Source organism: Phyllobates terribilis, unplaced genomic scaffold (genome assembly GCF_046119375.1).
Source record: "Phyllobates terribilis strain yellow unplaced genomic scaffold, ASM4611937v1 Scaffold_12__6_contigs__length_324123572, whole genome shotgun sequence".
NCBI lineage: Eukaryota > Metazoa > Chordata > Amphibia > Anura > Dendrobatidae > Phyllobates > Phyllobates terribilis.
In genome coordinates this window covers 261958030-261979976 of record NW_027362772.1, presented here as the reverse complement: position 1 = coordinate 261979976, position 21947 = coordinate 261958030, and the positions used below count along the sequence as shown (strand labels likewise).

The following is a 21947-nucleotide window of genomic DNA, read 5'->3' as shown; positions in this document are numbered from 1 at the left end:
CCAAAAGAGCAACAAAAAAAGAAAAGAAAGGAAGGAAAAAAGGGTAAGACAGGAAAAAAAGGGAAGACAGGAAAAAAAGTAAAAGTAGGAAGGAAGAACTAAAAACTGTCCTTTGGTCACCTGTACAATCCATATGTCTATTTGCCACTTGTATAATATAGGTATATGTATGCATAAAATAAAAAAAATAGTATTTTTTTTGTTGTTTCCACTCCCCCCACCCGCCCTAAAAGAAAACAAAATAAAAAAAAACAGTGCCACTCTTCTCTACAAGCACTGTTTCTGGACTTGCAGATCAGCCACATTCAAATAAATAGAACTATATGGACAAGAGTGGTGCCAATTTTCTTTAAGAAATAAAAATTTTGGTTTTATTCGCTTTTTTGTTTGTTTTTTTGTTTTGCTTTTTACACAACGACACACACAACCCCATAAAATGTATATGTGATAATATATTGTCCCTTCAGAATGGTTGCACACACAGCAACTACCGCATTGTTTGCAGCAAAAAAACATTGCAGTCAGTAGCTGGCTGTGATCTAATGTAAAAAAAATAAGAAAAACACTAACCGTTTTGGGGTCCCTGTAATTTTTTGCTTTACAAATGCAACATGGTGTACGTATAACTTTTTTTGATGCATTTCCCATAGCCCATAGGCTTGAGTGTTTGGCATGATCTCTTTAGCTGGATGGGAAGAGGAAAAAAATTTATATATTCTATTCAGAAGTGTCCAGGAAAGAATGACATTTTTCTCTCCATGGTCCTCGACGTCTTCATACAGATTTCTGGCTAATATATTTGAAGCCTTTAATATAATAGCATATCATTAGAAAATGTTTATCCAGTGGTAAATTATATTCGATTCCCTGCACGAGATTCCGGCACCGACGCTGCTAAAAACTGCTGCCTGATATGTAATTAAAAAGAGCCGTATGAAATCTTTCATGTCCTCCAGAAATGGGTGTCATTTGTAATTTCTTAAATTATGAGAACGGTGGCAGAATGTATTATTAAGCCTCTTGCTAGCCAGCTCTCCCTTCATCTGGTCAAGGCAAGAACTGCCTGAGGTGCACAGAACAAATAAATGCCTTCTATACAGGGAGGGGAAAGAACACATTAATCTGCTTCTCAAGCCAACGAAGTAGCAGCTATTCAGCAGTCATTCTGTGGGAGAGAGAATAAAAGGCACTTTGTAATTAAATTGCTGATTTCTTAGCCCCAGCGCTCTCACTGGTGGCTGGCCTTCTACAGCCTGAACTCGTGGTCGTGCCGGATGTCAATACTCACATGCTGGATATATATGGCCCCGATAAACTACTAATGCTGCCTATATACATTACATTATACCAGAAGTTTCTGGTACTCTGCATGGCAGATCCTCTGCACACATTCATGGCTCTCTCACTACATGTCTCATTACTTGCCCCGTTCCTCTGCCTTCTTCCATGGGTCTCTCATTGCTTACCCAGTTCTTCTGCCCTCTTTCATGGCTCGCTCATTACTTGCCCCATTCCTCTGCACACATTCATGGGTCTCTCATTACTGCCCAGTTCCTCTGCCCCCTTTCATGGATGTCTTATTACTTGCCCCATTCCTCTGCCTCAATCATGGGTCTCTCATTACTTGCCCCGTTCCCCTGCCTCAATCATGGATGTCTCATTACTTGCCCCGTTCCCCTGCCTCAATCATGGATCTCTCATTACTTGCCCCGTTCCTCTGCCTCAATCATGGATGTCTCATTACTTGCCCCGTTCCTCTGCCTCAATCATGGGTCTCTCAATACTTGCCCCGTTCCTCTGCCACAATCATGGGTCTCTCATTACTTGCCCCATTCCCCTGCCTCAATCACGGGTCTCTCAATACTTGCCCCGTTCCTCTGCCACAATCACAGATGTCTCATTACTTGTCCCGTTCCTCCGCCTCCATTCATGAGTCTCTCATTGCTTGCCCGGTTCCTCTGCCTCAATCATGGGTCTCTCATTACTTGCCCGGTTCCCCTATCCTTTTTCATGGGTCTCTCAATACTTGCCCCGTTCCTCTGCCACAATCATGGGTCTCTCATTACTTGCCCCATTCCCCTGCCTCAATCACGGATCTCTCATTACTTGCCCTGTTCCTCTGCCTCAATCATGGATGTCTCATTACTTGCCCCGTTCCTCCGCCTCCATTCATGGGTCTCTCATTGCTTGCTCCAGTCCTCTGCCCCTTTTCATGGGTCTCTCATTACTTGCCCCGTTCATCTGCCTCAATCATGGGTCTCATTACTTGCCCCGTTCATCTGCCTCCATTCATGGGTCTCTCATTGCTTGCTCCGGGTCCTCTGCCCCTTTTCATGGGTCTCTCATTACTTGCCCCGTTCAACTGCCTCAATCATGGGTCTCTCATTACTTGCCCCGTTCATCTGCCTCAATCATGGGTCTCTCATTACTTGCCCGGTTCCTCTGCCTCAATCATGGGTCTCTCATTACTTGCCCCGTTCATCTGCCTCCATTCATGGGTCTCTCATTACTTGCTCCGGGTCCTCTGCCCCTTTTCATGGGTCTCTCATTATTTGCCCCGTTCATCTGCCCAATCATGGGTCTCTCATTACTTGCCCCGTTCATCTGCCTCAATCATGGGTCTCTCATTACTTGCCCCGTTCCTTCGCCTCCATTCATGGGTCGCTCATTGCTTGCTCCGGGTCCTCTGTCCCCTTTTCATGGGTCTCTCATTACTTGCCCCGTTCATCTGCCTCAATCATGGGTCTCTCATTACTTGCCCCGTTCATCTGCCTCCATTCATGGGTCTCTCATTGCTTGCTCTGGGTCCTCTGCCCCCTTTTCATGGGTCTCTCATTACTTGCCCCGTTCATCTGCCTCAATCATGGGTCTCGTTACTTGCCCCGTTCATCTGCCTCCATTCATGGGTCTCTCATTGCTTGCTCCGGGTCCTCTGCCCCTTTTCATGGGTCTCTCATTACTTGCCCCGTTCAACTGCCTCAATCATGGGTCTCTCATTACTTGCCCCGTTCATTTGCCTCAATCATGGGTCTCTCATTACTTGCCCGGTTCCTCTGCCCCTTTTCATGGGTCTCTCATTACTTGCCCCGTTCATCTGCCTCAATCATGGGTCTCTCATTACTTGCCCCGTTCATCTGCCTCAATCATGGGTCTCATTACTTGCCCGGTTCCTCTGCCTCAATCATGGGTCTCTCATTACTTGCCCGGTTCCTCTGCCTCAATCATGGGTCTCTCATTACTTGCCCGGTTCCTCTGCCTCAATCATGGGTCTCTCATTACTTGCCCGGTTCCTCTGCCTCAATCATGGGTCTCTCATTACTTGCCCCGTTCATCTGCCTCCATTCATGGGTCTCTCATTGCTTGCTCTGGGTCCTCTGCCCCCTTTTCATGGGTCTCTCATTACTTGCCCCGTTCATCTGCCTCAATCATGGGTCTCGTTACTTGCCCCGTTCATCTGCCTCCATTCATGGGTCTCTCATTGCTTGCTCCGGGTCCTCTGCCCCTTTTCATGGGTCTCTCATTACTTGCCCCGTTCAACTGCCTCAATCATGGGTCTCTCATTACTTGCCCCGTTCATTTGCCTCAATCATGGGTCTCTCATTACTTGCCCGGTTCCTCTGCCCCTTTTCATGGGTCTCTCATTACTTGCCCCGTTCATCTGCCTCAATCATGGGTCTCTCATTACTTGCCCCGTTCATCTGCCTCAATCATGGGTCTCATTACTTGCCCGGTTCCTCTGCCTCAATCATGGGTCTCTCATTACTTGCCCGGTTCCTCTGCCTCAATCATGGGTCTCTCATTACTTGCCCGGTTCCTCTGCCTCAATCATGGGTCTCTCATTACTTGCCCGGTTCCTCTGCCTCAATCATGGGTCTCTCATTACTTGCCCGGTTCCTCTGCCTCAATCATGGGTCTCTCATTACTTGCCCGGTTCCTCTGCCTCAATCATGGGTCTCTCATTACTTGCCCGGTTCCTCTGCCTCAATCATGGGTCTCTCATTACTTGCCCCGTTCCCCTGTCCTTTTTCATGGGTCTCTCAATACTTGCCCCGTTCCTCTGCCACAATCATGGGTCTCTCATTACTTGCCCCATTCCCCTGCCTCAATCACAGATCTCTCATTACTTGCCCTGTTCCTCTGCCTCAATCATGGGTCTCTCATTACTTGCCCCATTCCCCTGCCAAAATCATGGGTCTCTCATTAGTTGCGCCATACCCCTGCCTCAATCCTGGGTCTCTCATTACTTGCCCCGTTCCTCCGCCTCCATTCATGGGTCTCTCATTGCTTGCTCCGGGTCCTCTGCCCCTTTTCATGGGTCTCTCATTACTTTCCCCGTTCATCTGTCTCAATCATGGGTCTCTCATTACTTGCCCGGTTCCTCTGCCTCAATCATGGGTCTCTCATTACTTGCCCGGTTCCTTTGCCTCAATCATGGGTCTCTCATTACTTGCCCGGTTCCTCTGCCTCAATCATGGGTCTCTCATTACTTCTATTGTTCCTCTGCCATCATTCAAGTGTTGGGATTAAAGGGGTATTGCTACCTCATAATGGCCAATTGCTAGGCTATGACATCACTTCATGATTGGTGAGGGGGTCCGACCTCTGGAACTCCCACTGATCCCCAAAATGAAGGGCCCTTTTAGAATAGTCCACATGGCTGTTAAACGCAACAAGTTTTCAGTGTGGATTTTGGGGGTAAAATTCCTATGAACGGACTAGCATTGTGGATAGGATTTTTTTTATCTGCAGGCTATACTAAAAATCCACGGAATAATGGACAGGCGGCACTGAGGAATTTGACATCAACAGGATGTCTATTATGATGTGGATTCTACCCTTTGCCATACTAAGAAAAATCTGCAATAAGCCACAACATTTCTGCAATGAAATGCAAATTCTGTGGCTGCAGAAGTACAGGTACTCAATTGTTCTGTAGTTGGGAGCGCCACTGTGCAAATCACTTTATAGGATGGGCTTATCCATTTATCGAAGATCAGGCACAGTCAATTTTGACATGCCCAATCATTCAGTTTGCTGGAAAGGAATTGACTGAGACTAACAGGAGTCTACCTTTCCCCTGCTGCATAAACACACCCTCAAGGCCATGTAAGCATATTTATGGGTAAAGTCTTTGGGGTTGGCTATGGGACAAACTATTGCCTAAACTAAAGTCTTCAAGATAGAGAAGATGCACAAGATGTAAGGCAAAGAAAGAAGGATTGTATTCACCACTCCGGACGTGCTAGAACAAAAAGATCTCATCAACCATTAATGTCGGTAAGTTATCTGCCCACGCATAGATGTTGTAAGCCATTCAAGTCTCCAAATCTCTGTAGAGATTGATTCCCATTGCATTATCTTAGCTCAGCTAAGCTTTTAGGGATGAGCCTGTCACGCTTGTGGACGATTTCCAGGCAGAATTATAAATGCAGCTCTGGGCGATGATACAGGATGTAGTCCTGAAATGGTACAAGATAAATGATGCGATGTATTTCCAAACGTACCGAAAACTTGACATAGAAAATTCGGTATGCGACCAATAAAACAGTGTCCAGAGTTGGACGTAGCCCAGAAGTGCCAATACCACCAGTGAGATGTGACGTGTTACAACCATCTTAAAGGGAATCTGTCAGCAGGTTTTTGCTATGTAATCTGAGGACAACAGGAGATAACACAGAACTCAGGTATGTGTCACATGTCAAAGTGCAGTGCTGTTGTGTACTAACTGTGAAGGATTTATCACTAAGAGATTAACATTGCTGGACTAGTTCTGCAACGAAGCAGCTCTCTATCTAGTGACTTTGTACATGGTGAGCTTGGTGTGGGCGGGGTAAGCTGTGGTGTGGGCAGGGTTAGCTTCCTCAGCTCTGCTTCATTCTAAACCTAAAAGCTCTGCTTGTGTCAGAACGGATGCACCCAGTAATCTAAATGATACATCGTTGGATCCAGCTTCTCTGTGCCTACATCATGCTGCTCTCAGATGAGGTAGCAAAAATTTGCTGACAGATTCCCTTTAACCTAGAAAAATACAAGCGCAAAATAGTGATATAAAATATAGCAGTTATTGACCCTAATAATCCATATTGTACAAAAAAAAAGATTTATTCTATGCTTTTTACCTTCTCATTATTATCATGGTTTATTTTGGTACTTTTTCTTCTTATTGGAAGAAATGAATGAATGAATGAATGAATGAATGAATGAATGAATGAATGAATGAATATATCTATAATCACAAAAGGGAGTACACCCCTCACAATTTTGCAAATATGTTATCTATTTGATCATATCTTTTCATGGGACAACGCTGAAGATATGACTCCTTGATAAAATGTACCGAAGTCAGTGTACAGCTTGTATAACCGTGTAAATTTGGTGCCCACTAAATAACTCAACACAAAGTCATTAATGTCAAACAGCTGGCAACAAAAGGGAGTACATCCCTAAGTAAAAATGGACAAATTGTGTTTAAAGTGTCAATATTTTGTGTGTCCAACATTATTTTCCTATTAGAAAATAGGAGGGATATCAAGGAGGAAAAGTATGTGAATAAAATTTAACTTTTAATGGTAAGATTAAAATATTAATGAACCAAATTATCATACATCCAAGGGGATGTATATTGGGCCACTGCTGTAATAGATCTAACCAGCTTTGACCCACAAAGTCCTGACTTCAATATGACAGCACCAATATGAATATTCCACAACCAATGTCCCCACAATTGAATGGTTGGGTATTATAGATTACCTATCCCGTCTAACCCCGTCATAGCCTATCAAAATTATTCTTATTGTATATATGTGCCGTATACCAAAGAGCGATCTCAAATATGAAAGGTGGCTATTATAATAATCACCATCCATCAGCCTCATATTTAACCCTATATCAGGTCTGTTGGGCTGGTATACTAATAATAATAATGATTAGAGAGACGGCTGGTATTATCATGGTACGATCCTGGATATATTCAGCGAAACGCGCGTCAGGGACGATTATCCTGACACTGATCTACATGTCAGCACATTAGAGTCTCCCATATTACTCCCCGGTCTTGCCATATGCCGATATCATCTCACCATAAGATTAGCTCTGCCGGCTGAATATATCCAGCGGCACTGACCGCGTGTGCACCACCTGCACGCGATCAGTCTGTGAGCATTGTGTGAGAGACAGGGTGACACATGTATGGTATCCTTGTATGTGCCGGTGAAATACCAACATGTATGCTGGCGATTCATCTATTTAATATGGGGTGGTAGCAGCTCACGCCGACACAATTGTGGCATGTGTGATAACTCCCCACTATAGGATCGTACTCTAATCATTATGGTTATTAGTATACCAGCCCTACAGACCTGATATAGGGTTAAATATGATGCTGATGGATGGGGATTATTAGAAGTCACCTTTCATATTGAGATCGCTCTTTAGTATGCAGCACATATATACAATAAGAATAATTTTGATAGGCTATGACGGGGTTAGACGGGATAGGTACCGTATTTGCCGGCGTATAAGAAGACCCCCCAACATTTCCACTCAAAATATAGAGTTTGTTATATACTCACCCCCTCCCATATAATGCCCCATGCAGGATGTCACCCCCCATATTACACCCCATGCCTCTATACATTAAAAAAAAAAAATCCAATACTCACCTCCCTCCTCCTCACCTGCTGCCGCTGCTCTGGTCTGGACTCCAGCGTCTTCCCGCTCTGCGCTGCCTGTGACGGCTCAGGGGAGAGCGCGGTGGAAAGACGTCACCACACCCTCTGACCTGAGACGTCACAGGGAGCGCACAGCAGGAAGACAGCGGATCAGCGGAGGCAAGGGGAGAGGTAAGTATCCGGCTGCCGGGGCCCTGAGCAAGCGGGGGAGAAGGGCAGGCGCCGACATCGCTCTCCTCCCCCCATAGCCCGGCGGTGTGCCCGACCGCAAGTGTGCCCCCCCCCCCCCACTTGGAGGCATGTTTTTCAGGGCAAAAAAGTCGTCTTATACGCCAGCAAATACGGTAATCTATAATACCCAACCATTCAATTGTGGGGACATTGGTTGTGGAATATTCATATTGGTGCTGTCATATTGAAGTCAGGACTTTGTGGGTCAAAGCTGGTTAGATCTATTACAGCAGTGGCCCAATATACTGTACATCCCCTTGGATGTATGATAATTTGTTTCATTAATATTTTAATCTTACCATTAAAAATTAAATTTTATTCACATACTTTTCCTCCTTGATATCCCTCCTATTTTCTAATAGTTATATACTTGGTGGTGACCAACTATGTGAATACCGTCCATTTTTTAATCGGATTTTACTTAATTTCAAAATTATTTTCCAACACTGCTTTAACTCTTGGGCATGGTGGTCACTAGAGGTTCACCGATAGCCACTGGAATCCTCTTCCCTCCTCCATGATGACATCTCGGAGCTGGTGGGTGTTGGAGACCTTGTGGTCCTCCACCTTCCGTTTGAGGATGCCCCACAGATGCTCCATAGGGTTTAGGTCTGGAGACATGCTTGGCCAGTCCGGGACCTTTATCCTCAGCTTCTTTAGCAAGGCAGTGGTCGTCTTGGAGGTGTTTGGAATGGTCATGTTGGAATACTGCCCTGCCGCCGTTTCCGAAGTGAGGAGATCATGCTCTGCTTCAGTGTTGTCCCATGAAAATATATACCGTAATAAAATATTTACAAAAATGTAAGGGATGTACTTACTTTTGTGATATACTGTATATACATTTCTTCCAATAATAAAAAAATACCAGAAAAAAAAGAACCTATAATAATATATAAAGATGCGCTGTACACTGTTAACACTTCCTCAGTGAAGAATCCGTCATACAGGTCTTTCAACTTTAAAAGGATTCTGTCAATAGGATCAACCAATCTGAGCCGTCTACATGGACACGCGGGTCCGCTGGATTTATCCGGCTATGAAGGACCATTGCACGGACGATTTGGGATTTCTAATAATGGCCATTCAGGTAATCGGATCAGAGTTCATTTTTACACTCATCTTTTAGTTTTTCACATGGGGTTTGACCACATGTACTAACTAAAACCTGGCTAAAGGAAATCAGTCAGCAGAAACCCTCCTAAGCCGTCTATATGGACATGTAGTTAATAGGAAGCTGAATAAAATGATGCCTTGATATCTGCGATCTGATTTCTTATTCCAGAGAAATTCCCATTTTTCTAAATATGTAAATGAGCTGTTAAGATCTATGGGCCGGACATAGATCTCCCTGAGAATCTGCCTCTAGAGTTTATAGGAGGCGTTACCATTGTGAGACATGTAATGACTGACAGTTCGCTCTCCTGATCTACATGTCTCACACTGGTAAAGCCTCCTCTAAGTTCAGCAGATTCTCGGGGAGATCTATGTCCGCCCCATAGATCTTAACAGCTCATTTACATATTTTTAAAAAAACGTGGATTTCTCAGGAATAAGACATCAGATCACAGATATCAAGGTATCATTTTATTCAGCTTTTTACGACCTGCATGTCCATATAGATGGCTTAGGAGGTTTGATCCTACTGACCGATTCCCTTTAATTCAAAACTGTAATTGTAGCATCACACAAAGATGAAAAAGCCAGATAAGTACATTTTGGACTGACGGTGGTTATGTCAGGGCATGGCGAATTGCAGTATCCTAGCTGGATCATTCTGTATCCGCCACTTCATATTGACAAACATATACTCGGAGAGTGGATATTCGGTGCACATAATCGGCTCTGGCAGACATGTCGGCCTCAATTGCAAGGCTTCCTTCTGAGGGCTCTTTGTTTAGTGGCCGTCTACAGAAATGCTACAGCGATCCTGACAAGTGCACATATTGACTACATGGATATGCCTGGGTGTTTAACCAAGCTCGGAAAGTAGACAATAACTATCCGGCCGATTTCGTGCTCATCTGCAATAGGACTGGATGTAAACACGGCAGCAAGAGAGTGATTAGCGCTGACAACATATGCACAGAGCCGGGCCGTGCAACACGCCGCTGCATTCGGCACAGCTGGCTGCCATTTTACATTGTTAAGCACATGCAAGGCTGTCCACGTCTATTAACACATGGCTGTGCCCAAGAAGCCTCACTCCCAAGCAATTTATTGCAAACCATGTACAGCGTGCAAAAAAAAAAAAAAAACACAAATGCAAGCAAAAAAATAAAAAAATATGTGGACGTGTGCAAAGGGTTAACCAAGGTCTGCAAGGCTACTGGATGCTGCGGACTATAAATCACTCTGGTCCTTGGACTGAGAAAAACATGATAGAGTACAGGATCCATGTAATCCTCTTTCCTGTGCTGCAGCGCTTGCTAACAAGATTGTACAGCATTCACATTGGATCAGCTGTGCTGTGACCTCTACCGAAAGCCACAATAACCAATATTAATACCAGGCTGATAGCGGGTACGGAGGGGGTGGGGGGGGTGAGCTTCACTGTTCCCAATCGCAAGCATCACTGAGTAAAAATAAAAGGGAAGGTGAAGACAGCGGGAGGAAGAGTAGCGTGTCGTATAAAGCTAGAGGATCTAGACAATAGCCAGGACCAAAGGATCTGGGGATCAGAGAGGCTTTAATAATGGTCGTTCTAAGGCTCGACTTTTTACCTTACAGACTGCACATCATATTCAGAGATGATGGCTGAAACTAAAAAAATTCTAATTTTTTCAATTAAAATCCAATCTTGGTTGAAAAAAAATAAAATAAAAAATAATATATATAAAAAAATCTATATATATTTTTGTTACTCGTTGGTTTAAGCCGCTTCTTTCACGTTGACATGCTTGGTATTCGTTTTATTGTGGGCTGTGGCTCATAGATAGAGCTGCTGCCTGAGAACATGGAGACGCGAGTTCGAGTCCTGAGCACAGGAGGGAGGGGTGAATGTTATAATTTATGCTTGCTTCGGCAGCACATATACTAAAATTGGAATGATATAGAGAAGATTAGAATGGCCCCTATGCAAGGATGACATGCAAATTTGTGAAGCGTTCCATTTTTTTTTTTTTTTTTTTTCAAACTGTGTAATTGGTGGAGAAAGGTTAAACTTGATGGCCCCATGTATTTTTTCAACCTATGTTACAAACAAAAAAAAAATGTAATTAAAGAAGACGTGTCGGCTGTCCTATGATTATTATAGAGCCATTTATTCCATGGAACTTTACATGTGAAAAAGGGGTATAAATAGCAAAAACAATTACAATACTCGAACAAAAACGCGACGGCGACTGGTACAGGAGGAAAGTGGAACCTGCCTGTGAGGGCTCACAATCTACAAAAGGATATGTCAGCTTTTGTTAACATTTGTGTTCCTCGTGGCATAATTCTGGATCATCTTTGTGAAATCCCTCTGTTATTCTCCATGGAAATTTATGAATACATTGACATTCCGCTAGTCAAAAGAGGTGTGTCCCTGCTTAATCTGATACTGACAGTGTTGATTGGACGGAGAGAGAAGGAGTAAGCACACGCCCCCAATTGTTCACACCCAATTGTCAAATTAGTCAATTCTAGGAGGAGCAACAGAGTTGTAAGAAAGGATGCTCCAGAACAGTTATTGAATAAAGAATACAATTTTCTTATAGTAAAACAGAAATGTCAGGAGCGGAAATGACAGACAATCTTTAACATGCACATAAAATAGAATCAGAAGAAAAAAAAAACATTAAAAAAGGGTTGTCCTTTACAAAAATGGACCATAAAACTTTACAAATAAAATTTCCTGCCGCTTGTATACTAACGTAGCCGTCATTCTCTAGAGTCAGAGGTTTGGCTTACAGACTCCACAGCCCTGCTTCCTACCATGATGTCCTTCTCCAGTGATTGTGGTCTTCTTCTTCGCCTTGTTCCATCTCCTGACCATGTTGTCCTTCTCCAGTGACTGCAGTCTTCCTCTTCGCCTTATTCTGTCTATTCTTCCTACCATGATGTCCTTCTCCAGTGATTGCCGTCTTCGTATGATGTGTCCAAAGTAGACAAGTCGTAGCTTGGTGATCCTCGCTTTCTGTCTCTGTGCACTTAGCCTATTCACCAAACAGAGGTCAAATATGTTGTGGTTTTTTTGGCCTTCATCTGGCCGGATTCCTGTGTAGCAGGCCATTGAAAAGAAATGTACACCATGTGGTGCACTTTTTTTTTGTTGTTGTTTATTACCATGGGTCCATTTGGTGGCATTCATCCTGACTGTGGCCACTTTTGGGCGTATGCCACCCTCCAATTGGCACAAAAACGCAGCTTGCACCCAGCTTTAAAACACCCACGGTCGTACAGTCACTGTGTCATCACTTGTCCGGTGCTGAATCACTGAAGTCCGTGTGCAATTTTCCTTTGTTGCACGACTTAACGAGCGCCCTCTAAATACTTGTTCGAAGATTTTATAAGCCAAGCTTTGAAATCAGATGTTTATACACTTAGGCGTATTATATTTAACCAAGGTGTGGCTGAAATGCTGTAAAGTGATCCATCTGAAGAGCCACATCTCCTAATGGCCATCCTTGAGTCATCCGGCTTCATCGTCTGCTCTAATGAGCCATTTACAATGCACAGGATCCATAAGTGCGGTATAATTCACAGTTGTTCTGCTTTTTTAATGAGGCCACACCTTCTGTAAAATAAGGTCAGATACCTCTCATGTTAATTACCAGCTCGGCTAATGCGACACGACAATGATTTTTTTTCTTAAGTCTTTAGGTCTTGAGAATATGAAGACATTCAGAGAAGCTGATCGATCTCTCACTTAAAACCTCCACCGCTCCCACACAGCTCCGTCTTTGTTCCTCACCGCCCTCCTCCGCGCCAATGTTTCGGATGTTGCCATCTATCGATCGGTGCGATGACAGGGCGATCCGTGAAAAAGACAATTTGCTTTTTTTTTTTTTTTTTGCAAACGATGAGGATAATCTTGGATTAAGCAGAATTTTAATACGAGCAATTGTTTCTTGCTACTTTCCTGGCAGAAGAATTGGTACAATGAGGTCAATCAATCAAACCGGGAAGCGGCACAATAGGATTTTGTGAAATTTGATTACATTTTGTTATTAATGACAAAGTTGGGAGAGAAAAAAAGTGCATACTATTTTGGAGCAAGAAATCAAACATCTATTTCATACACTTGTCAAAAAATCAAAATCAATGGCATGCAAATAATTACTTAGGAAGAAAAGGAAATCTGCGAGATTGGCGTCAACTACAGATTAATGTGAGAATGTAAATCCAGTTGGTCAAAGGGGGGAAAGAAAAAAAAATATCAGAAAAATGGACCGAATTAGTAATGATTTAGACATGCAAATTAAAGACTGTCAGGTCTTCATAGGTTATGTCCAGCCTCCAAAAACAAGTTTGGAATGCTCTCAATGCATAAAATAAATGAAAACTAAAGCAACCGTTTATTAAAATATCCAGCCATTTTGTGTCTACAGGTCCTATGCAGGCTATGCATCTCCATGGTAGCAGATAAACGGTTTAGTCTGAGGCTGTGTGCCCACGATGCATTTTTGGTGCGTATTTGCAGCGCGTAAATGCTCCAGAAACGCATTGCATACCTTATCCCATGACTTCCTATGACATTCTGCAAGTTCTGTGCACATGGTCAGGATTTTTTCTGCGCAGATTTTACACGCCGAAAAAATACGGACATGACCAATTCTTGTGCGTTTCTGCATGCGTATTTGCCTATACAATGCATTGGAAAAACGCATGGCAAATACGCATGCAAAAACGCGTCAAATACACGTCAAAAACGCATGTAAAAACCGCATGCGTTTTTCTGCCAAGGAGATGCAGAAATGCTCAGGAAAATTTCTGCTTCATTTCTGCATCGTGGGCACTAAGCCTGATACTGCAAGGACATACTCAGCCCCCTACTTTTGACTATCCTACACAGTGGACAAAATGGAAAAAAAAAGTGTGAGACTGCAGGTGTCAGACTACGAAGAACTTTGTTTGCTGTCTGTTACCATGGAGATGCATAGTCTGCATAGGAGCTGTGGAAACAAAAATGATCGGGTTTGTTAGACCTTTTGCAAACTTTGTTCATTTAGTAATTTTTTTTGTACTGGTGCTCCAAAGGTCTTTAAAAGAGTTGTCCATAATTTATATACTGATGGTCTATCTGACAGATCAGATCTGTGGGGGTCCAGCACCCGGCGCTCCCATGATCAGTTGTTATCAGTTCTGTCTGGATGGCCATTGCTGAATACTTCAGATCCGGTCCGATTTGACTCTAAATTATCAATCCCCATTATCATTTAGCAGATGTGCAATGCTAAAATCGAGCAGAAGTAGATCTGAAGCAAAAGTCGGAGGAGATATTGGAGGCTTGTAAAGCAGAGGCACAGATACACTTCTGGGTTATTACGTTACAACCAGTTCATGTTTGGTTAGTTTGGTTTCAGCAGTTGCACTAATCCTGAATTAAGCAGGCTCGTTAGTGATGCGATTAACCCTCAAGCCTTCAAAAACACAACACTTAGAGGAACACAATGCTATTTCTATACAAGAATGGAGTGGAGGTGTCCAAGCCTCACTGAGGAGGCAGCTTTCTTTGCTCATTCTCGTTTTTTTTGTTGTGTAATCTGAGAACAGCATAATGTAAGAATTGAGACCCTGATTCCAGCGATGTGTCACTCAGTGGTCTGCATTCTGTCATTTTGATACAATCACTGTTTTCTCTGCAGCAGATCTAGCAGAGCTCAGAATGCTGAGCAGTGTATAACCCACCCACACTGCTGATTGGCAGATTCACTTTGCATTGAGAGACAGCAGCCAGTGGTGGGGGCGAGGTTATACAGATAACGTGACTAGGAGGCAGGAGACACCTAGTCCTGCAGTGATAAAACACTGATTTTATTAAAACAACAAACACACAGTCCAGTAAGTGACATCACTGGAATCAGGCTCTCAGCCCCTACATTATAAAGGTCTTAGAATACATAGCAAAAACTTGTAGACAAATTTCCTTTAAAATATAAAATAAATAAAAAGATTTGTTTACAAACTAAACAACTACTTTTAAGGGTTACTCCCAAAAATAAAAGTTATTACCAATCCAAAACAATAAGGAGCATATTGGTAGAAGTTTGACTGCTAGGATCCCTACTGTTCCTGAAGACAGGGGTCTGAAGGGTCCCACTGTATTAAAATGGAGGCCATGGATGCTCGCCACAGCTACATTTATTGAGACTCCGGCGCTACCACAGAGAAGGAATAGAGCGTTGGGGCACATGCATGGCCACAGCTTCATTCTGATGGGGCACTTCAGAGCCACGTTACTTGGGATCGGTGGGGTCTTACCTTCTCAATTCTTTTATACTGCCAAAATAAATGCCTCACTACGAGTATATATGTACATGCATATGGAAAATGTGTACAGAGCTGGACTGGCCCACCGGAAAACCGGGGAATCCTCCAGTGGGCCCTGGCTTCTCCTTAAAAAGGAGTCTATAGTGCAGACCTTGCAGATGCTATGGGTCTCTTGAGTGGAGGAGAACCCAGTGCCACTATCTGTATTTCAACAGTATCTGAGCAATCACATGATAACTGATCGAAACAGCAAGCAGAGCCGAATCCTAACATTGTATATCTTACCACTTGATACGGAGCCTGATGAAAATTAGTCCAGGTCTGAAAAAACCCTTTTATGATAATGCATTGGTCCTGTATAGATGAAAGGTGAGCCCCTAGATTGAGGAACACTGGGCCCACCAGACACTGCTTGTGTATAATTATCTATCGAGATATATCTCTATAGATATGGATATAGATATATATAAAATTTTACAGGGAAGAAATTATCCGTACACCTCCAGATAAATAACAAGGCGTCTGATCTTTTGCAATCCCAACTCACAAATACGTTAGGTGTTCTCAATTATGGAAGCTTGTCCTATTATGCAAACACAACCTGAACACTACACATTATCATTCCTTAAAGACTGCCCTTTCGGAAGGAGATTAAGGATAATAAGCACCTACATAACTCATTGCTGCCGTATAAATAAGCAGAGAGAACAATTTGCGTTCAGGGCAATTTTTTTTCTTCCCCCCTCTTCCCTTTTGAATCCGTGCGGCACATATAGCAGCTTCTGTCAGCTTCACCGCAGGAGCTTCATCTCTCCCCATAATGCATGAAAAGCAACCTGTCTAGATTATAAATGCTGTTCGTTTCCTTAATGCAAAGCATCCTACGAGCGGAGAGCATTTTTATTTACCTGTGACAGCTCAGGCAGAATACATACCAAAACCATAGTAAATGTAGCAAGTATCTCTTTTAATAAACTGTCACAGAAAGAGAAGGGAGAGAAAAAATAAAAAAAATGTGCTCCCAGCTGGGAACAGATTGATGGGCAGAGAATCCTTCAGGCATTAGATAGCATTATGCAGCTCACACAAACTCACGGAGCTGTATTATTGGAGCCAGCGCACTCCGTCAAAGCCAATTACCCCTGGGAAAATCTGGAGATGGGGGGACGGGGCTTTATAGACACCTTCTGTAACTGTCAAATGCTGTCCACTGGGGAAGGGGGGAGAGGAGGGAGACGCTGCTGTAGCCTAGCGTGCAAGCTCTGCTGTTTGGCAGAATCATGATCAAACATAATATACTATTGTAGCAGCTTTGTTTACAGAGATCCACATATAAAAGCTTCAAGACTAAATTAGAGATGTGTGCGGCGCGGAGAAGATCATTAGGCTTGTGATCAGAGCGGCAGAGCTGTGCCGCCACAAAGTGACAGCGGCAGTCAGGTACATACCTGTAGAGTTTATTTGGTTCACACCTTTTTTTCTCTCTTTTTAAAAAACACTGGCGGAAATACTATTTACACGCCAAATACTTTGCCGATGAGTACTGCTAGGTATCCCTGGGAGGCCTTCATTATGCTAAGTATATGATAACTATCCGCACTAAAGCTGCTCAGCCCCCATACCTATTGCAAAACTGTCCGCTCATGAAAATGACACAATTAGGCAGCTGGGGCGATGTGGTTAGAACTAGCCAAAAAGAAAAAAAAATCTGGGTCCCCAATACTTTAAGCCTAAATTTACTCAAATTACTTAAATTCAATTTAAAAGGCAAAAAAAAAAAAGTGGCGTTGCAATACCGCACACAACCTGTAGACAGGGGTGGCGCTATTTGCAGCCCCAATTCGGTACATCCCCTATATTCTTCACGTATTGACAGAAGAAAACATGTTATTTTGCAGATCAAATCATTTTGTGTACGAATAGGGATGTGAGCTCCAAAGGGGACAGTGATGATCATGTCGGCAGAATAAGTTGGCGCTATGAAAGCGGGAATAATAAATCCAATTTTGCAGAAGTATCAGTCAGGAAATATCCATAGCATTCACTTAGGATGGCCGGATACAATAGCTTGAGTAATGCTGGTGGGTGCTGGCACCATCTGGTCGGTCGGAGTAAGGCTCTGTTCTATTTAGCATAATTTTTTTTTTTAAAGGGATAGTCTCCTTTCAGTCTTCAGGAGCGCACCTGCTCCCCTGATTCCTGTTTACTGGCGAAACAGTGCGCTCTTGATTACTGACAAAATCGGATCACTGACATAAGAGCGTCGCAGGTCCAAATTGTGCATGCGCCAACACAGCCATTCTTTTATTCCTCTGTAGCATTGGAGAGGAGCAGGAGGAATACAGCAATCCAGAGAGCTGAAGAGCAGCACCTACAAGCTCCATAGCAAACACCTTACAAACATAAGCTCCTTGCCTAAAAAAACAGCCATCGCTGATAGACTGCAGCGGTCTCTAGTAACCTAGACAATAAGCAGTAAACAATAGTCACAAATCACTCCATTCTAGAGAAAGGAAATAATTTTAAATTGGGAGGAGAATTGCAAAGTTTCTCATTTTTACAAGCAATTTGCAATTTTACTTAAGAATAAAAGCCAACCATTTAAAAAAAATAAATAAATACATTAAAAACCTTTTTAATTTGCATTATTTACATTTTTCTTTAAACGAATGGTCCCTGAAATCTATCCATAGGATAAGTGATAAATGTACAGTTGCTTGGGGTCAAACTGCTGGAACTTTCACCAATTAATAGAAAGTTTGATAGTGAGCATGTGCGGCCATTGCTCCGCCCACTGTCCATAGGACTGGTGCCGCACATGCTCACAACGGCTTCACTCACACAAGTCAGTCTGGGTCCCAATTCTCAGGCCTTTTGGGCTCATTCAGAAGTCGGGTTTTAACATGTACACGTGCACTGAACTCGTATTTATTATAGTATTTGTTGACGTGAATTTGGAGGCCGAGTGGTCCGCACAAAACCGTGCCAATGCAAGAATGAATTCGTAGGGGGGAAAAATTGGACACCACTCGGTTGCATTCCATTTTTCAGTTTTTTAATTTTATTTTTTTTTTGCATACAAAGAAAAAAAATGATGAAATTCTGATGGTAAAACGGAGACACTAACCAACAGTGATTTTTTTTTGCCTATGAGAAAAATCACTCATGTCTGAATAAGCTTTTATGAAAAAAAATTACAAATATAGCGATGAAACATAGCCTTATACTGCAGGTTTCCAGCTGGAATTCTATGTTCACACGTTGCGTTTTTGCTGCTTTTTTATGCAAATCAAAAACTGCTTTTTACACTACCAGCAAAAGCTGTGGGAGTTCAGAAATCGCATAGAAAGTGCAAAAATACTAGAACATTTTTTTTGCTGCGTTTTATGTGAATAAAACTAACCTTATTAAACATGTACTGTAGACAAATGACAAATGGAATCTGCACCAAATAAAAAAGCAACAAAAATGCATCAAAACCTGCTTTTTGTAAGTAGCTTCTTTACTGCCAAGAGAGCAGGTTTTGCCTGCTGAAAAAAAAACCGCAGCAAATACTCAATGTGTGAACATAGCCTAGGGTATGCGCACACGTTAAGTATTTGGTGCAGATATTTCTGCATCCATCTCTTGGCAGCAAAAATACAGCAGCAAAACGTGTGTTTTTTGGTGCAGATTTTTCTCCATTCATTAGCATACAAGTTAAATCTGCAGCAAAAACGCTGAAAGAAAAGACATGCTGCAGACTGAACTCTGCTCCAAATCTGCTAGGTACGAATAAGCAGAGGATTCTGCAGGTAAGAAGTGCATGGACAATCCCTTTAAGAGGACAATCTCTGTTCTCCTGACAAGTCAAAAATAGTTGTATTCCCCATAAAACAACAATAGTTAACTCTTTCTTAATTCCTATTACCTTTACATAGCACTGACACATTGTAACATCCAACTGTCATTTTTTTTCCAGGAGGGATTTCAGAGGAACAAAAAGCTGCCCCAGAATAAATGTCTTTGGAAATGCAATTATTTACTACAACAGTGGAGATGACGCATCGTCTTTAATCTAGCCTAATTGTGAATAATATTAGCAGCCCTCTTCATGAGCCGCACCTCTCTACGCCTTGTAGTTTATCGCTTCTTTAATGAGCTCAAAGGCAGAATTCAGTGGGAAAGCAACGTACAACGCGGCAGCCATTGCAGAAATGATGATGACTTGATTGACGTCTCTTCTACCGCAACGGGGAGATCTCGCTGCGCCTCCTATTTAATATGACGGTCAGACAGGAAACTAGTAGACTCTATATTACAATGTATAATTCATTGCTTTTTTTCCATCGTTCTTGAAACAATACTTTTATATTCATGATACATCTGCATCTTGCTGTTTCACTCTGAAATTAATCTACACTATTCATCAGCAGAATAGAAAGCGCTCGGGTTAATAAGATTTTCATATAGACCGTTTTTTTTTCCCCTTCTTCCATTTCTCAACTGGAGACAAATAGAGCATACAAAACACATTGTTCCCCAGATCATTGAAAGACACAAGTCACCAGCAAGACAAGAAAAAGATGGCGAGGAGGTGCAAGAAGCAATATTCCATGAGAAAACATGGACAGGCAAAGTCAAGAATTATACACTCCCTGCACTTTCAGACAACTTGATCTCAATTGATAATGCGATAAATAGTCAATATGCAAATCACTTTATATAAAAATGATGTCTTATCCCCGAAAAAAAGTCTAAAATGCGGCCACTAGGTGTCTCCGTTCTGTCCAACTTGCAGTCCCATGCCTGTTGTCAAGTGTAATCCATCTATATTAGATCAAAACAGGTGATCCATATGACTATATTGTGTGACACAATACACAAGAAACTTATAAATCAAAGCTGTATCAACTCAGTGCAATCCCAAACCAATGGGAACTAAGTAGTCAGTCATAGACACAAAGATATTCGTGCAAAAAATATCATTTATTGAACATAGTATCAACATTCGAACAGTAATATATGTAAATACTTTTATGCCCAAAAATGACAAAAGTAATTCTCGGAGTGATACCTGGTTAGCCAATAAAGGTATCACTCCGAGAATACCTTTGTCATTTTTGGGCATAAAAATATTTACATCGATTTTTCTGGCTTACAGGGTACCACAATAGAACTTTGTATTGTACATCATGAGAACAGTAATATAAAAACTGATGCCTAGTGTGAGGGACACTATGGAGTACAGGTCCAGTACAAGGGTAATGCTGACCAGATGTCTATATATCAGAAATTGATGACCCACCAAATAATACTAATAAAGAGACTAGATCTAACTCCACAGAAAATAAATTGTAATGTTAAAGTGCATGTGAATATCAAGGAGGAGGAATAAGAGGAATACAATTCGCTATATATCTTGCTTATGGATCAATCATAATAAATTGCTAAAGTGCTTGTGCATAATGCATTCCACAGCCACTGAAATGAATTGGAGTATTGCTCCCATATAATCAACCATGCCACTACCACAATATTGAAAAGCAGCACAAGTGATATGCAGACAAGAATTCATCACATAGACAGTAAAATGGTAGGAAATTCAAATTTAGAAACTTACTGGTCTGGGCAAAGTACTGGTGTCCGTCCCACGTCCCTCAGGCCCGATGCACGTTTCGGCCGCACTTCGTCAGGGACGAAGGCATAGCGCCGAAACGCGCGTAGGGGCACTGGGCAGTGTGATTCTGTACAAAAATGGCACATTGTTTGCATGACATCAGTCCCACTATTTAACATTTTATTTACCAAGGGCTGATTACATCTATACATCTGCTTTATATCCGAAAGCTTGTACTAAAATCTATATTTGCTATTGTATAGTGATCTATCTACACTATATACTCTTCTTTCTTAAAATATATGCATAATGACCATGTACAGCACTAGGTCTTACTAAAGTTATAATAAGATACATCATTGGACCCATCTATACATTGTACGGTGCTGCATTTATTAGTCTACACACTGTCCCAGTTTCTGCTTTTCAACTTGGTTTTAGGGTTTTTTATCTTTCTGTTGTGTTATATGTATTTTGTTCATAACAAACTTTACAATTCATATCTTACCTTATAGAGTTATGTTCTAATTATCTATTTACTTGATGGTAATTATAAAAATAAATGTCTTATTGGTGGTACCTTCAAGGTGTATATTGAGATTTATTTAATAATGGGGCAAAGCGTCCTTATATTGTTATTAACCCCCAGCAATGATGACATCAAGTACAGCTACATGACCGCTGCAGCCAATCACTGGCCTGCTAGCAAAAACAACTGGGGCCTGGGACTGGCTGCAGTGGTCATGTGGAAAGGAGGTACTTTATAACGATAAATGGTTAAGGAGTATCTGTTACCAGGTTCTAAAAATAGGAACATTAAATATTTCTCATACCTGATGAGACTGGGGTATTTACTTTGAACATCCACATGAGAATGGCTATATAATCCGGAAAGTAAAGTCTTCCCTCCTGATAGTAAACTGATATTAATATCAGACAATAAAATCAATTATACAGCCAATGCGGTGTGGCTTCCAAAGTAAGTACAGCAGTCTCATCAGGTCTATGAGATGTACGGTATATAGTAATAGAGT

At 42.1% G+C, this 21947-nt stretch overlaps 2 protein-coding genes and 1 non-coding gene across 3 annotated transcripts in view; 1 reads left to right on the top strand and 2 right to left on the bottom strand.

The window, feature by feature from the left end:
- ENO1 (enolase 1) overlaps positions 1-21947 on the bottom strand; it is a 169384-nt gene that overhangs the window by 56444 nt on the left and 90993 nt on the right. The gene's annotated exons all lie outside the window — the stretch shown is intronic.
- RERE (arginine-glutamic acid dipeptide repeats) overlaps positions 1-21947 on the bottom strand; it is a 281545-nt gene that overhangs the window by 212680 nt on the left and 46918 nt on the right. The window lies entirely within an intron of this gene.
- Positions 10911-11017, top strand: LOC141173266 (U6 spliceosomal RNA). Its single transcript, XR_012252625.1, has one exon. It is a non-coding gene; the product is annotated as a U6 spliceosomal RNA (small nuclear RNA).